This window comes from Muscardinus avellanarius (assembly GCF_963383645.1).
Source record: "Muscardinus avellanarius genome assembly, chromosome: X".
Lineage (NCBI taxonomy): Eukaryota > Metazoa > Chordata > Mammalia > Rodentia > Gliridae > Muscardinus > Muscardinus avellanarius.
Window position 1 is genome coordinate 115,989,191 of NC_137792.1, and position 6,000 is coordinate 115,995,190.

Consider the following 6,000-nt stretch of genomic DNA (forward strand, 5'->3'; position numbering starts at 1 on the left):
AGAATTAATCTGGTAACTGGTTATCTCAACTCCCTCAGTTAGCAAAATATAATGGCCCCCTCTAACAATAAACAAAATTCATACTGAATGTTACTTTTTTGTTTCAAAATTAGGAGATCAAATATGTAAGTTAGAAATGGTATAGATCTGAAAAAGGCACCCCCAAATGGGATTTCTTTTTAACACAGAGATAGAAGTATGGTAAAAACAATTTTCCAGGTGTTATTTTTCTCAAAGGTGAAAATTGGTAAGCTATTATCAGCAGATATTTTGGAAGAAAAGAAATGGACTCTGAAAACCAAAAGAGATTTAAAGAATGAAGAAAATTTGAGGTTAGGGGGTTAAATGTTGTTTCCATCTGAGAAAAAAGTAGTGAAAAAATTTTTTAAGCCTAAAAAGAAATGAATTAAAATCTCACCTCACTTTGCACCATTAGAAACAACGTAACACTAAGACAAACACACAAATTGGGAAGTTATCGTTTTTGTGGGTATTCAAGTTATTGTTGATGGTGGTGATGGCATGCACAGTTAGAAGTAGGGGTTTTCTTTGAGTCTATCTACTGAATAAAACATAATTAGATATATTAACATTATCCACATTGCACTCAATTTTTATTGACTATCACCTATTTTTAAGTACTGACTCTATATATGCTTCACATTTCTTAGAGCACAGCAAAGATTAGAAGAAAAAATATTTAAAGTTCTATTATATCTTTGCTCAAGGAGAGGTATGAAACTGAAAATGAAGATGTAAACCAGAATGTCTATGGAGAGAGGCCACCTCTGCTTTTGGCTGTTGCTTTCCAACAGTTTGAAAGGTGAGGTAATTCATTGGCAGGATGGAACATGGCAGTTATAAGGAGTTGAGCTAGAGGTCAGGAAAAAGTTTAGTAGACAGCCCCTTAGAGTTTCGCATCACTGATTTTAAGTAAATCCCCAGCATATTAGAGACGTATGTATGTATGTATGTATGTATGTATGTATGTATATATATATATATATATATATGTGTGTGTGTATGTATGTATTTAGTGGTCTGGGGTTCCTGGAAGCCCTTCTACCTCTGGGCTACAGTCCCAACCTATTTTATACTTTTTTACTTTTGGAAACAGGGTCTCTTAAGCCAGCGCTGCGCGATCCTCCTGTCTCTGCCTCCCAAGCACGGGGATTACAAGCGTGCGCCACCACGCCCGGCAAGACACATGTATGTATGTATGTATGTATGTATGTATGTATTTAGTGGTACTGGGGTTACTGGAAACCCTTCTACCTCCAAGTTACACTCCCAGACCTATGTTTTTTTGTTGTTTTTTAGGTGGTACTGGGGGTGGAACCCAGAGGCTTTCTACCTCCGGGCTATACTCCCAGACCTTTTTTATGTTTTATTTGGAAGCAGGGTCTCAATAAGTTGGTGAGAGCCTCACTAATTAGCTGAGGCTGGCTTCGAACCCGGGCGATCCTCCTGTCTCCGCCAATCCTCCTGTCTCCTCCTATCTTGTAATCCCAAGCGTGGGGATTACAAGCGTGTGACCACCACGCCCGGCTTTATTCTTAATTTTGAAACAGGGTCTCGCTGAGTTGTGGAGGGCCTCACTAAGTAGCTGAGGCTGTCCGCGAACCACGATCCTCTGGTCTCAGCCTCCCAAATGCTGGGATTACAAGCATGCGCCACCACGCCCGGCGAGACACATGTATTTAAATGTAAGAGTGATATGCCTTCTAAGATCAACTACAAATCATTTTGAATGGTCATATAGAGAGAGTATCCATGCCCATTTGACATAATACAGATCTGATTCAAAAGAAAGCATTTTTGGCTTTAAAAATGTTGTACTATAAACTGAATGTAGGTGTTTTTAATGCTTTCAGGATTTAATTGAATTATTTAATGATTACACAAAACTTGACGCTAGGGAGATTGGTAAACTACCCGGTTCTTCTACCATAATGCTTTAGTCAACTTTTCCATCTACTGCTATCATGTTGGCCACAAATAGCTTTCTTAGGACTAAAGCAGAGATGTCCTTCTAAAATACATCTTAGATAATCTATAGGGGCTCCATGTTTGAGTTTTAAAGAACTTGCCTGTCAGGATGAAGGCAAATTAAGATGAGAAGAAAAAAAAAGATATGAAAAAGAAAAATTAATCTAGGTATAGTGGCACATACCTGTAATCCGGGTACTATTTATGGAACACATAAAACTATAAGCAAACTGGTAGTCACGTTTTTACAGTTAGTTATATAAAATTGATTTAATTAATGTGAAAGCAGTTCCTCAAAATTATTTCTGAATTTTTTTTTTGTAGTGCTGGGGATGGAACCCAGGGGCATTCTATCTCTGAGCTACACCCTCAGCCCTAATTTTAATTCTTTATTTTGAAACTGGGTCTCACTGAGTTGCAAAGGGCTTTATTAAGTAGCTGAGGCTATCCGCAGACTTCAATCCTCCTGTCTCAGCCTCCCAAATGCTGGGATTTCAAGTATGTGTCACCATGCCCAGCTTGAAAATGTTTTGAGAAGAGAAAACAGTTTTATTACTCTATCACAGTCCAAGGAAAAATTGTGAAATGAACAAAACTAATTTAGATACACAACTCTGATATGTTTTTTTAAAACATCCATAGTTCATTTCAGCCAAACATGATCATTTCTGTCTCATTGTCAACCTAAATTCTCTAATATGTTAATTTTGTGTAAGGTCTTGAGATGTTAAAATATCCACTTTGATGAATTATATTCAGAGACCCATCTAACATTCCAGAGTGTCTGTAGGTGACAGTTTCAAATATAAATATATTTTAAGGATTCAGAATTTTATCTCTACTATTCAGTTTATCATATTATTATATGTTAAGCTACCTTCCTTTATACTAAATAATACTGTATAATTATTAAAATGCTTTAAGACAAAATTTATTTACTTTGGTTACTTAAAAGCCTTTCACTTTTATATATTCAAAACCTTTTAGCTTTATGACTTCAAATATAAATTTATTTATTGGAGATATTCTCTATTAACTGCAAGAAAACTTCATCACAGTATCAGCCATTCAGTGGTGATTTTTGTTGTATGTTCAGCTTAAATATGGAAGGGTTCTTTGTTTGCACAGATATTAAAAATATTTATATTTTATTTAGTTCAATGTACTATTGCCTTTGGATTGTATTCAGAGATGAGGGCATGTGTTTCATGCCTGTTTTCTGATTATTTATGTTACTAAAGTGAAAAAGTAGCTTAGGTAATAAAAGAAAGTTTCTGTATACTTTTGTACTGTAACTCTTTAATTTCCATTTAATTATAAGTATGTTATGTTCAAGGAATCTTTAAGAAATGAATAAAATTAGGACTCTCAGTTCACTTTTTACTGGCATGCCTTTTCAGTTCACATATAACTAGTGTAAGAGAAAAGCCTTTTGTCCAGACGATGCCATCCTAGAAAGTAATTGTTAAAGTAGGGGTATTTATAATTAGCTAAAAAATACCTCAGACTGGGTAACTCGTGCATAATGAAGATTTATTTCTCACAGTGCTGGAGGTTAGGAAGTTTAAGATCAAGGCACCAGTAGCTTCAGTGTCTGATAAAAGTCTGTTCCTTATAGATGATGCCACCTAGATGTTCTCACATAGCTGAAAAGATGTACCTAAATCAGTTATCCCTCACCTTCTTTTCCTTGTGTCAGGGTACTCATAATGGTTTCGGAAGTTTGTGCCTTCTCTGGGTTCTTCCCTTGGGTCACTATGACTTCACTTAAGGTGCTCTGGATCTCGAGTCTGTAGTATCTCAGACCCCACTACTCCTTTACTGGGTTGTATCACAGAGTCTCAGACCCAGGGAGTCGATAGAGGCTGCTTTAGACTATGGGGGGTGCCAGGTTGCACGTTCTCCTATGGTGTGATATCTCTGCCACCACCACTCCCCCACTGGGTCAAGTCTCTGGGAATACAGTACTGGGATTTCTCCTCTGGGGCCCACAGTTTGACTCACTGTTGTTGAGTGCGCAGATGGAGCTGTAGTGGACTCGGTGAATTCGCTGCTGCTGCCCAGGGTACTCACAATGGGATGACTTCTCAAAATGTTCCACTTCTCACTATGAGTACAAAGGGGATTAAGTTTCACCATGAATTTTAGATGGGCACCTCCACACCAGAGCACTGCCTTCAGAGAATCTGAGTTAAATGGGAAAGATACAATATGTAAACTTATGTGTATAAGGTGATGATTTACAGTTGTACAAATAAAGCACAGAATATTTATTTGTCCCTTTGGTGAGCAGGGAAGGGATCAAAAACATATATGTGGGACTCTGAGAAATTATTAATAATGAATTAATATAAAGTAAAGGGCATTCCAAAATAGGAAATAGTTGAGGTATGCAGGAGATATGATGTGTCATTGTAGAAGGGTGACATAAGCTTGAAAAGATCATTGAGAAACTCACTGATGATGTCAACTTACAATAGGATAAAATTTTGATTGAGTGTATATAGAAATGGGAGTTGAATATAGCAGCATTCTTTTATTTAGATGTTTCTAGCAGAAAATATATTATGCAGGTATCTTAGTGCGAGTATTGAGATTTGAGAGAAATTTTACTTCAAAATGGGCAATAGAAGACCTGAGGAGGTTTGCTGGCACACACATTGGATTTAGTACAATTATAGCAATCTAGACAAATTGGTGAGGGTATGGAGTGGGAACACTGTAATTACAGTACTTGAAAGGTCATTGTTCTGCAGGTTTTAAAATTTAATGCAGAATTACATTTAGCAGCACTGAGTTTTTCAAATTTTAGTTAATTTAGTAGACTTATTATTTTAAATCGGGTCACAAAGGGAAACCTGCTCCTGTGAACAAATTGCTGGTCAGGAAAAAAATTTCCGCCACTGATGTTCAAGTGGCCAATTTTCCTACAAGAGAAATGATTGAATTTTTTGGCTTTCATTCTTCAGTTCTGAATTCAAACACAATCCAATATGGAAAGTGCTGGATGACCAGAGATTAAGAGAGTATTTGGCTACAGTTTCAGTTCGTGTAGAATGTTTCCCTCTGGGTTTACACAAAGGCTTTGTATTAAAGCAAGATCATAAATTTCAATACCACGTAACACAATGCCAAATACACCAAATTAAAGCAAATATTTCCTGTAATTCATAAAATAAAAGCTAAAATGAGTTACAAAGATTGGAGGACATAGTGCTTAAATGAAGCTCAGTTTTTAGAAGAATTGCTTCAGCTATTAGATTAATCAAAAGAAAAATTTCTCACTTCTCCAGTCAGTTGATATGATTTCTTCTACACTATATTTGTGTAAAGCTGAAGTTGCAGTGAGGAAAAAAATAGATATTTCTCAGGCTGGTGGCATAGATCAATGGGAGATTGCCTATTATGTATAAGGCCCTTGGTTCAATACCCTGCACTATAAGCAAAACAAAGTATTTCTCGTTGAGAATAGAAATGTCCAGAAACATGGCAGTTATTGGAATTAGCTATTAGTATTGATAAAATAATGAGCATTATATAAAAACATATGTATATATCCTAGACAATCACAGAGTATTTCCACATCAGTTATATACACTTAATATATTTAATATATATTAAATTTATTTAATTCATTTAAAATATATAATATATTTTATTTTTTATTGGCACATAATTAACCATATTTGTAAGATAAAGTGTGAAACAAAGTATGTTGACCATATCAGAGTTATTGGCATCTCGATCACCTCAAAGAGATTTCTTTATGCTGAAATATTCAAAGTTCTCTCCTATTTTGAAGTATAAAGCAAATTACTCTTAACTATAGTCACCTTACTGTGCTGTAGAACATGTGAACATTGTCTTCATTTCTAATTTCATTACCAATCTGGTAAACACTATTCTATTCTCTATTTCTGAGATCAACTTTCTAGTTTCCACATATGTGTGCTATTTGTATTTATGCCTGGATTATTTTGCTTAATATAATGTCCTCAAGGCTCATCTATG